Raw genomic sequence first — 12965 nt, 5'->3', positions numbered from 1 at the left:
TAATTTGTGCCTGGAATGTCTGATCAGAGGTAACTTGGGTCTGGAAAGTCTGATCAGGGTTAGTTTCCGTCTGGAAAGACTGATCAGAGATAATTTCGGTCTGGAAAGTCTGATCAGACAAAAATTTGGGTCTGGACCTCAACCTGGGTTGCTCTGATTCAATCTGCTTTCTAAAGAAATCAACTGCAAAACATTTGATGACTTGGTGCAAGAGTGGTAGAGGAGGCATCAAGCACGCCACAGGCTAGAAGTTTGAATTTTTCAGGGAGAGGTCTAAGTGGTCCCATTATATAAGATGAGATGTTACTACCGCTTCAAAATTAAACATTTCAACGCAGAATTCCCACCAATTTTCTAATTTTTGCAGAGATTGCGATCAATTGAACATTGATCTTACAATTTCATTTTTTTCACTGCAAGAGTTCTAATTTTTAAATGCTAGTTATCGCTTATCTTACATTTTTGTTGCGCTAGGTCCTCGTCCCGAGTTTGGAAGACAGTTGAGAAAAAAATTTTTGAAATTACCCGTGTCGCATTCGAATGGTTAACTTGTAAGAACTTGCAAGTTTCCTTACAAGACGATGCGATGCCTTTCACGTTTTTCTTCATGGAACTTCATGCAGTTTTTTTAAAAGTTAAACATCGGCATATGTAGCATTTGTGTTTGAAGTAGAAGATGGGACTCATTGCATAAGGCACCCCAGGTTCAATTCTGGAGCGCACGATTTTTCCTTTGGAACGCACGAAAGTCTGGACATAGGCAATTTTGAACGCACGAAAGTCTGGACTTAAGGTCTTTTGAACGCACGATAGTCTGGACATGAACGCAGAAACTATCAATTTTGGAGCGCACGAATTTTCCTTGGAACGCACGAAAGTCTGGACATAGGCAATTTTGAACGCACGAAAGTCTGGACTTAAGGTCTTTTGAACGCACGATAGTCTGGACATGAACGCAGAAACTATCAATTTTGGAGCGCACGAATTTTCCTTGGAACGCACGAAAGTCTGGACATAGGCAATTTTGAACGCACGAAAGTCTGGACTTAAGGTCTTTTGAACGCACGATAGTCTGGACATGAACGCAGAAACTATCAATTTTGGAGCGCACGAATTTTCCTTGGAACGCACGAAAGTCTGGATATAGGCAATTTTGAACGCACGAAAGTCTGGACATAGGCACTTTCCGTCTGGGACGAGCCGGACATATCGACTTTCGGTCTGGCACCTCAACCTGGGACCTGTTTAAATATTTCACTCGATCGACAATTTCATTTCCTCCTCCCATCCAACTGGTAATTGTCCAAAAGAAACAAGGGCCTCCTGGTTCGGCCATCAGATTTGCGCAATGTATGTTGACGGGTCTTTGTTTACATCGCTCATATTTGCGAAGAGGACTACTAAACGCGTGCAGGCAGTACAGAGAGTGGTTGAAGGCGTCGATAATTTAATGGTTGGTTTTTCTACAGTCCATAGTTTTTTTGTCAACTTGCCACTAACAACTGGACAACCTTGTCAACTTGCAACTTGTGTCAACTTGACTAATAAAAAATTGACAACGTTTTTGGGGCAAGTTTGGTTTGTAACATCAAATGTAACATCAAATGTTTGGGTGCTCACCTTCAAAGTCTAGTCATTGAAGTCAAGGGAAGTCCGTTTTGTATAATAAAATTAAACTATAAATATTTTTGTCGGTTATATGCCCCACTTAAGAAAGTTATCACAACTTAAGAAAGCGAATCACAATCGTATCATAGGCACTTGAAGACACCCGAAGGATATAAAATGATGGCAGAGCAGCTTTGCTATATTATTACTATACAAATACTTCAACAAAAAAAGGATGCGGTTGGATGTTGCAATGTACCGAGAACATCCTTGTTAGTGCAAAATATGATCTTATTTCTGGTTCAAGAAGCCAAGAACGGACTCATTAAAACAAACGCAGCAAATGCGCACCCCTTTTGATGAAACGAGACGAAAGCGCATGATTAAAACGAACAAATTGAATTCTGATCGTACGCTAAGATAAACGAGGTCATGTACGCATCCACGAAGTTTATTCGAGCCCAAAATTTGATCCTAGGTGTTAATATTTTGGATTGGTCTGATCACGGGATATTTTGATCTGGAATCTTCGAATCATGAGCAATTTTGAACCAGCGTTTAACCTGAGCAAAGAAAGATTCTTCAGCTTCCACGTTAAGAGTTCATGGTCACAATTGTTTCAGTCTCGTCAATGTATGCCATTCATAAGTTTTTGCTATCCTATCCAAATAATTTGTCAAGGGAGCGCCTAATGGGATTAAAAAATAAAGTGGAGTAATTCACGCGCGGTAATTAGGAGCACATAAATTCACAAGGAACGGAAATTCTCTTCCAAAGGGCTGCAAAGGCTTTTACTTCTTTTCACTCAGATTAATTTAACGCCGCATTTCCTAATGGATGCTGCTGGTTGACATCAAAAAATCTCTAGCACAATTTCACTACATTTTTAGTATGGCATCTGGACCGAAATGATGGTTAATGTTTTTGTTCTAAAAGCTAAAAGTTCTGCTGTTTTTTTTGTTCGGTATTGCAGTTGCAAACTTTTAATATAAATGCTTTCTTATTTTTTCAAAAATTATTATAGCAAACCCGATTGGATTGATTTGAATGAACCCTTGACACGATGACGTCAACTTATTTTTGATAAATGCGTTTTCTTCTATGCACCTTGAATGATACGGAAACTGATTTTTTTGGAAAACCAACTTTAAAAATTCTTAGTGTCCTCGATTTGCCCTAGGGGCAACCTGACTATGAGATTCTTCATTTGAACACCTCATTTACTCGATGAAACTGATTGTAGCTGGTTTAGATGAAACTAGTTTTTGCTTGATTGTAGCTGAAGACAGATGAAAAGCTTTTTTTTTCTAGATACTCTAGCATTGTTTTATAACACTAATTTCAGTGATGAATTTTTTGTCAAACTATTGGTGAAAATACTGGCAAAGATTTGTAAGATTTGCGGTTTCAATGGTTAAATCTTCTTCACCACCTAAACGTTGATAACTTTTACTTCTAAAACTTTTTTCGACGCATTGAGCACAAATGTTATTTTTTCCCATCAAATTCATCGTAGATCTGACATCTATTGGCGGTAACAAGATCCAATTAGGTTTTCAGTGAATGGGGGGACCAAAAAGAGCCGGGAGGGGGATCAAGAGTTTGGCAACACCCATCATTAGAGCTAGAGTTATATTTGTCGTTGCTAAGAATTGAGGTAATTTAACGGTGACAATATTTTGGATGCTGTACTAAATTGACTCCGTTATTAAAAACTTTGGGCTTCGTGTTTTGACACATCGACTCTTTATCACGTCCTTTGTTGAGTTCCAATAATATAGGCCTTAGCTAAAACTGTGTTCAACCCAGTCCAGAACTTGTCGTTTTTAGGAGTGAGAAAATTGTAGATATGTCTGGTTTTCATTACACAAAAACAACGAAGGCCTTCAATTTTTTCAAGATTTTTCATTTTGTATTGACGGTATGTTTGGTTTTAAAACATAAAAAGTCGACAAGATGGTCGGTTTCTTTGATTCGGTGTGTTCGACTTCAACCGTTATAAGTTGTAGGTATGCTCAGTCTCCTAGACTTGAACTACAGGAAATGACGAGAAAATGACTTATATAATTGATTTCGCTGGATCATTCTCTCGTTGAGCGTGACTCAATAAAGTGAAGTACTTCTCCACCTAGTTTTATCAATGAGGGGTAGAAGAAGGTCAATCAATTTTCATTTGTTTCAATGAAATTTTCTTTATGAAGTGCTTTGTAAAGTCTGGCGGCTAGCTATCATAACACTTGAGAACATCGAAGAAAAGAAAATTCAAGTTTATAATCGACGCGAACATACCAAATCTGAGAACAGATTATCAGAACGATTTTTTACGTTTTTAATCAAACTACACCGAACAATTTTTACCCCTGAAAGCGAGTAATTTAGAAAAAAAAATTCAAGTTTCTAATGTTTCGAACCGATCATACCAAATCTGAGAAAAGATTATAAAGACGATTTCGTACGTTTTTTAACAAACTATACAGAAGAATTCATACCTTTGAACGCGAGTAATTAGCGAGTATATAAAAAGGTTAAACGAGTATATAGAAAGAATAACAATGAAAAGGTACATAATATTGCAGTTTTCTCCAAATTGTATTTACAAAGTTCGATTGAATTTGACTAGAATTTTGATAATTAACTAGGTATAATAAAACAACAGATTGGGTTATGACAAAGGCGGTAAATAGTAAAGAGTCTTCGATAACATAACAAACAAACTGACGCGTCAGGTTAAACATACTTGTAACAAAGTAAATTAAAACAGGAACCTATTCTTTTTATAGGTCATGCACTTCAATTTAAACAATTAAACGTGTGGCAGCCTATTCCATATTTTTAATGCAAGAAACTTCTTTTGCCTAAATTTAACCTAAATTTTTAACAACTTAGTATGATAACTTTGTTGAACGATTAAAAATCGTAAAAACTTTAATATTTTTTCTTACCGAAACTTTTCATAGAGAGTTCTTATCAGTAAACTTGTTGTTTAAAATAAAATTGCTGGTAACCGTCATTTATTAAAAATCGTCAGAGTTTTTTGAAAAAAATAGTTTTACTCCCCCTATAACTTTTTAAATTAATTGTTTCAAATCATTTTCCAATAAAATTTGGATCGAAAAAGTCTGCAAAGGACATAGCAGTTGAACTCTTACAGAGAATTTTTTTCGTCAATGGAATTGTTTTTTCTAATTAGGAACACATCAAGAAAATAATTCTCTTGCAGTTTCGATTATCATTCAACTGAACATCAAAAATAAATTTCTAACGATTTGTATACCAAGATATGTTAAGTATTTCGGCAATCTTGTTAGATCTTTTTATATGTAACAGAACTAATTTCAAAATTGTTAACTGATTAGACTATAAACTATATTTTGCGGGAGTTCAAATTTATTTTCTTTTGATCAACAATTTTTTTTAAATTTCTTCCAAAAAAATCAGAGTTGTTTAATTAAATTTTTCCGACTGTCAGAAAACAAAATGTTGCATTGGCTATTTTGTTGAACCAATACTTTTGAAGAAATATTCATATAAAAGAAAATATCGAAAAAGAAGCATTTAGGAGCTTCCCTGCAAAAAAATTGAAATAATCTGCGAATAAGAGTCAAATTCTTTTGCAAAATAAAAAAAAATGAAATTACATTGATATTTGGATCCAATTTTTCTTAAATTGTCTCGACGAAATTCTGAATGACCTGTGCAGGTAATTTTCCTTCCCAAAAATATAACGGAGATTTGTGAATTATCTGATGCTTGTCCAAATGTTTTTTTTTGTTCCGACCCCTCTTCAGTGGGTAGGAACAATATAATCAAATGGGTCTTTTTTCAATCAATTTTGACCGATCGATATATTCATCGTAGAGAGTTGTGAGTGTTATCAATAAAAAGCCTTTCCAGCGTAAAATATAGAATCAAAAAAGATTTTTTTCATTTTCGTTTTCTTGAGCGAATTATCCATATCTAAATTAAAAAAAAATTTTTAATCTAACTCGCATTGTTTCTATTCACAATTTTCAGAAGTTTTGCATAAAAATTGGTAAATTGTGCTAAATTATGTTATAATTGTTAACAATAGTGTTTTTAATTTGACTTTCCAAGACAAAAGAGTTTTCTTTACTATTTCGTTTTAATTTCTCTGGCTAAATATTTCAAAATTCAGACTCTTTAATCAGAAATCTCACGAAATAGGCTCCTTTGGTTCACTTTGACCAAATTAACTGGAAGCACACTTCCAAAAACCACTACCACAACGTTTTTGAAATACAAAAGGGGCTAGTTTTACTTGCTCTTCCATTGAGAGTGGTCTGGAATTAAAATTTTGCCTTCCTTTGCTAAATTTTCTTGATCATAATCAAAAACGCAGCATTTAATATTAGTTATTTTACTAACAAATTATTTATATATATGACATTCAAAACAATTAGGTGCTCTTAATGGACATACAGCATTTAATAAAGCTAATTTAGGTCCAGTCTTGAACTCTTAAAATCCAAAAATAAATCGGATTTTAATTGTAATCAGTCGGTATTTTTTAAAAAACTTGGTCTTCTTTATGTTAATTAAAGAGCAGAACAATTCAAATCAAAGCTCACGGTGTACGTGTAAATTGGTTTCCTAAGCAGTTCCTAATTATTGCATCTATTTTTTAACTCAAAAGCTTGTTGTAGTTTCGACTTTTAGAAATATTTGATTTTTAAATGAACAATGTCTTTTGAACTTTGTCACTTGAAGTTTTAAAATAATGTCAGCAAAAAAGAATTTATAATCTTTTCAACGCAATTAAAATGCAATCTTTCTCTTGGTTTTAAGCGTTAGGTTATGGTTTTCTGACTTTCATACTACCAGATATAATTTTTTTTTGGTTTTCAGGCATTTGCCGATTTTTCACGCTTTTTTTTGTTTCACTTTATCACAATAATGATAGTTCATAGAACACAATTTTTGCGGTATATGAGCCTGTATTTTGGCGGTATATGAGCCTATACTCTGATTTGAGTAGATAGCTGGTGGCTTTCATGTCTTTTCAAGCAATTGTTTAAAAAACACTTTTTATCTTTGTCCTAATTTACTGTGTATGTTACATAGATCCGCTAATTACCGTCGAAATTGACTATATTGGTATCGAAAGAGGGTGCAATTGTATGAAAATTAAAGTTTCTAAAGAAAAATATTATGATTTACTGGCTTGGGCACGGGTTTTTCGACGAAAAAAAGTAAATTAATTTTTGATTTATGTCTACGTTTGACCCTCTTTTTGTATACTTAAGACATACTTTGATTAATTACACGTCTCAAAGGCTTCCTTTAGACAAATTCACAAATATTTAGTTATTTCATAGTGTAGCTAATGGCATTTATTACTTTGAAAACAATTGTTTTCGAAAAATACAAAAATATTTCTTAATTTTAATTTTTCTTTTTTGTCATTTTTTTGCTTAGTCTCATTAATGCCAGGTCAGATACCACATTATAGGCATCCGAAAAAGACCCAACCAGACATGTTTTGAGCAGCGAAATGAGGCTTAGCAGCTTCGACAGCGTTTTCTCGCAAGTTTCAATTGAACTAATGTTTGTTGTCTCTATTTGTTGTTCGTTTAGTAACCGCATAAAATTCTTAAAACCTTTATCAACACAGGTCTTAATGCTCTTCTATGTAGTCATCCCTGATGAGAAAACAATTGGAAGTTTTCAGTTGATATCTAATGGTTTTCATTACTTTGAAATTAATTGTTTTTACGAATTTAAGCGAAATTTTTAGCTTCGCTGTTTTTGTTCTATTTTGTCTAAATGTAACCGAACCTTCTAATGGAATGGTACCATATATTTCTGGTAAAGTAAAAGTTCTCGGTAATCATTTTGAGTTGTATCTGACGCTATTTTGACGTTGGTTTCAATTTTAACAAATAAATGGACATGAAGTTTTGGATGTAATTAATAATTGATAATTGTTGTTGTTGTTTGATTTTGTTGTTTGTCTGCCTCGCTTTCTTAATAATGGCTGATCTCATCGACCTAGTGCAGCATTTTTTACTCCACTGAATTTTTTGCGCTGGAGGCGATATTTTGGTTCATACGTCATTTTTTTTTAAAAAAAATGATTTTTTGTTGGTTTTCTATCTCTTCCTCATTTGGTAGACAATTATGCCAAAAAGGTGGATGAGCGGGTTCGGACATTTATGTGCGTACGCACCTTACCGAGCCTCCTTGATTTGTTCAAGAGAATGAGCTCAAAAACTTTGAAGTATTTAGGGCCCCAGAAAATGCTCAAAAGTTTTTGATAGTCAAATCTGTCTTTGTTTTGAAAAAAATGAACGGCCTAAACAAGTTTTGTTGTAGTTGGGAAGAGCTTTGTTATGCTTCATTTGTTAGGAGCAAATTTTATTTGAGTCAGTTTGTTGATTCGGCGATTTCGAAGTAGCGAAAAAAAGAGATTTTTTTGGTTTACGGTGGTTGCAATTGGAATTTGTAAGGAGTTTATATTTTATCCGGTGCTTGCGAGCAACATGTGAACCGTTCGAGCTTCGAAGTTTTGCAAAAGATCTGGTTAGCAAACTCAAGTTTCTTTCGGTATTTTTCTTCAAATTAGTTTTCTTGTGTTAGCTCTCTTTGACTACTAATAACTTCTTTAAACTTAGGTTTTTAAAAAGCAGAATCTATGTATTTTATTCTACTGTAAGAACGCAGAGGAAAAAATTGGCGTGCTTCTACTATTTTCTGTTCAGCAAGTTACGCATAATTCTCAACCGTTTGTACGTCTATTTTGCGAATTCTGTTTTGAATAGTCAACTGTGAGATAATTTTCAGCTATCAGTCACTCAGTTAGCTTGTCACTCGGGCTTACCACCCAGAGTATTTCAGTACTGAACCTGAGTATCTCCATATTATATATTTTATTTTTGTAATTATATATTTATTGCTGGCACAATGTGTATTGGCTTAAGCTTATCAGAATAGTTGTCATAAATTTTTAAAAATCTTTCAAATATTACACTTTCATCATTACGATTCGCACGTGGCCATTTATTGCAAAATTTTTGTTAGATTTCGTTAGAGAGTTTTTTTGCTTCAATTTTATATTTTTCATCACATATGCTGGAAAAAAATTCAAAGGAGTTGTTCTAAGAGTGACTTTTAAAATTTGATTGTTTGAAACGAGACAGGGATCTGTTAGGGAGCAACTTGTAACTGTGTATCTTGTGGGTTCGCCATTAACATCAATTTTTGGATAAGAACGTACTGTGATGAGCATTTCAATTAGTAGTTTGGACAGGGATGGTAGTAATTTTGATTTTTCGCATCACTAGTGAACAAAATAGTACGGCTTGCTTGGTTTTGTTCCTAGCATTTTCATCAAAAAAATCTTTTTCGTCAAACATCATTTTTCGCACGAAATTGATCTCCCTCCTATAGCTGAAAAATTGTGTTGCAATCTTTCTGATGCAAACTGACTTAAAGTTGAAATGGACCTTTACGGCTCTTCAAAGAGTTTATTTTAAAACTCTGATAAATCTAATTGCAAGTTTGCAATTATAAGCAAATTTTAACAAATGAGCCTCAGTGTTGCAAATATTTGCTGTTTTCTGCCAACCAATCTCATCTCTGACAATTTGGGCATTACATTGTCAAATTTAAGAAGTTTTGCAGAAATTGAGCATATTGGTTCCTGACAATCTCTATTTTCATCGGTTACTATTCGTCATTTTGAAACCACAGCTATTCAATACAGTTGACTCAATAAAAAAAAACAAAATTTACTTTTTATTTGTTATGTGCTTATGAAATGCGTTTGCATTATTCTCTTGATTCTACAAAAAAATATTGTAAAAACTGTTTTTTTATAACAAGATTAACTCAAAGCAGAATCTTAAAGGTAGATAGCAACTTAATTATCCATTTTAAAAAAAAACAAATTGGCTTTCTAATTGTTGCTCATTGTTGAACAAAAAACTTTTTGGCCTTGATACATTTCTTTTTATAATTTGATTTTGGACACATAACAACCAATATATAAAATTGTGTACAAACTTTTCCTTTAATTGCCTTTGATTTTTTTGTTTACTGCATACAACAAAACAAGTTTCTTCTAAATTTTTTTTTTCATTATCCCAACAAATTACAAAGCGATCTTTAATCAAAAATTTTTAAGAATTAGCTGTATCCACATTATACAATTGTGCATTTTAAAACTGAAGAATTTGCTAACATTTGAACATTATTTTACAAATTTTGCAAATTTTTGCGATTTTTCAAATAGCTTTTCCCTAGGGACGCTGAGAGCACGCCAGTTGCCTAGCTGTCGTTGATCGATATAAACGTTAAAATGTCGCCTTACTACGAGATAAAAGTTTTGTCTGACTATGGCACTGTTAAAACTATTGCCAGTATTCCGATTAGATGGATCAATTTCAAAACATAGTTCATTCTTCAAGCTAATAGAAATCAAACTTTTTTCAACTTGAATTTGAATTCAGTGAACTTGTAAATGGTGCTGAGATCACTGTAATTTTTAGGTGCACGACAGCTAAAAATTGCTGTAATGAAACCTTTGGCAAACTTTTTGGACGCAGGCTAGTTTTCTGCTAATGCTATTCGCGATGTCAAGATTGTAAATAAGATAGCAAATAAAATCACATGGATATGCAAACAATGACATATGTTTGATGGTATGTTTGTTTAAATTAGGAAAAAAATTTGGGACTGAAGTTAAAACACTAGGTTTCATTTAAACAAAAATGTACAAGTTTATAAGCTCTCGATTTTGTGTAACCGAAGCAATAAAATTTTTATAGTTTTTTCGCTTCCTGATACTTGTTATGATTTTGAGTTTTTTTCATGCAAAAAAGCTATGTTTTTTTGTTTGTTACAAAATGTAAGCATGGGATTTTGAAGATTCTTGTTGTGACGAAGAAAAGAGCTTTAGATTGATTTCAGCAGTGAATAATTCGAACAAAATGTATCTTCTAATTTTTTTGATTGTTTCAATAAGGATGCTATATATCGAACAAGCAGGCTCGGTAATGTGCGTACGCAAGTCCGACTCCGCTCATCCACATTCCTGACTTAATTGGCTACCAAAAAATGAAGAGATAGAAAAATTTTAAAAGCATACACATAGTTCGATAAACAACCAATGAAAACGCTAGAGGGCCGATGAAAGTTATTGATAAAGGGACTACTAGAAAGGACAATAATAAAAATCAAACAACTAGCATTATCTATGATCAAAACTCAATGTCTATAATAAAAAAATCGTAACACTATCAAATTCGCATCAGATAAAAACCTAAACAAAACAATTTAAATTTTACTTCCTTAGAAAAAAACATAAGACCTTTCCTTAATGCGACTGGCTAACAGGTCGACAAAAACGAGCAAATAGGTGGAAAGTTCAGAAACATTTTTTTGAAAACAAGTAATTTCACAGTCATTAATGTCATTAGATATCAACTGAAATCACCAAATGTTTATTTTTATCGTTCATGACATGTCGACATCACGAGACATGTCGTTTTCCAATGTTCCATGGCGCAAAATTTCACAGCCAATGGGATCTACAATCATTGTTATAAATTAAAAAGAAAACAAAAAACCCTTGGAGATGTACAAATATATAAAAATCAAAATTTTTATGAAATCTCGTAACAGTAGTAACAAAGCCGAGAAACAAATCTTTGGAGCTAAAATCGTTATAAAGATTAAATTATAGCTCACTTGAAACAGGTGGTCACCTGTGGTTACAGAGACTGAGCTAAAAATCGACCGAAAAATTATTTAAAAAAAGACGAAGCTCAAAAACCCAAACTTGTTTTTAGAAGCAAATATTTTCAAAAATCATAACAGATTTAGGATTCCCTCAAAAAGGACGGCATTAAGTTTAAACACCTCAGGAAGCCAGTTGTGCCTGTTAATAATGAAACTAAGTCACACATAACATGTTAACTGCAAGAACTGTATATCTTCATGTTCCCCTCATATTAACATCAACGAGTCGTCTTTGTACAAAGACTACTTAGAAATGACAACAAAAAAAAAGAAAAACTGAATAGTATAGATATCTCGAAAACTTTTTGGAGAAATAAATGGTCGAAGCAATCACTTAAAATGTATAAGCAAGCGTGACAAAAAAGTTTGGATCAACAACAGTAATTGAGATTTCTAAAGAGTGAGATTGAGTTACATGGTGACAAAAAAAGCAACAAGAGACAGATGAATTTTTTTAAAAATTCAATTTGAAAGTCACTAAAGCAAACATCTATAAACTGAAATTTTAACTAGGTTGTGTTATATGTCCTGGGGAAGCAATTGAGAATTATCGTTATAGGATATATGGCGTACAACAACGAAAAGCGAGACAATTATAGGAAAAAAATCAAAAAATCCACAAAGTTTTGCGAGATAACTGTGTCTCAGGCCAAAAAGTATAAACTATTAAAGAAAAACAACTAACATAACCAGATACACCTTTTTCCAACGTTATGCACTTTCCCTACTTTGCTTTTCTTCAATTGCTTTTCTTCACTTAGGATTTCATCAAAAAGGACTGGATTAAGTTTAAACACCTCAGGAAGACAGTTGTTTCTGTCAATAATGAGACTAAGTCACACATAACCTGTCAACTGCAATACTGTAAATCGTCATGTTCCCTTATATTAACATCAACGAGGTGTCTTTGTAAAAGGACTACTTAGATATGACAACGAAAAGAAACCGAAAAATTGAGCAGTATAGAAATCTGGAAAACTTTTTGTAAATCTAATGGTCGAAGCAATCAGTTACAATGAAGTGATAATTCGACAGGGAACCAAAATAAAATATGCAATTATGATCAAAAGTAAAAAAAAATTGAAAACGCGTAGTACCAGAAAAAGAAACCAATAGTTGAATGTAAAACCGATACTGACATTAATTTACAACTCACAGGAAATCGTTTTGCGCCTGTTCTTGCTGACACCGCGCCCGAAGGTCAGAGAAATAAATTAAAATAGTGGCAATTTTCAAAAATTCACAAAAATTTTCTCAAAACAAATGTAATCAAAGTCATAACAGACACTAGATAACAACTGAAAAATGTCTAGTTTCATTTAAACCTTCTAAAAGCTAACAGGATACAGGATCCTTGAGTGGGGCACTAAGTCATTGGGCTACAAAGTTAAAACAAATGAAAGCAAAACGCAAGAAATCCACAAAATTTTTACGAAAAGATTTGGTCAGAACCATAAAACAACGAGCTTAACCATTACATAATATAATAATTTTAACCATAATATAATCTCTTTGCGTCTCGTTTATTATAATTAGTGTCTGTCATTTATTGAGCCCTGATTAAAATTTCTTGTCAGTAATTTACATAAGAAACATTT

At 33.1% G+C, this 12965-nt stretch overlaps 1 protein-coding gene across 1 annotated transcript in view; it reads right to left on the bottom strand.

Moving 5' to 3' along the window:
• LOC142335924 (uncharacterized) overlaps window positions 1–12965 on the bottom strand; it is an 82265-nt gene that overhangs the window by 53921 nt on the left and 15379 nt on the right. The gene's annotated exons all lie outside the window — the stretch shown is intronic.

Source organism: Convolutriloba macropyga, chromosome 3, assembly GCF_964194025.1.
Source record: "Convolutriloba macropyga chromosome 3, txConMacr16.3, whole genome shotgun sequence".
NCBI classification, from domain to species: Eukaryota; Metazoa; Xenacoelomorpha; order Acoela; family Convolutidae; genus Convolutriloba; species Convolutriloba macropyga.
The sequence above is the reverse complement of the archived record's forward strand: the minus strand, read 5'-3'. Positions and strand labels throughout refer to the sequence as shown.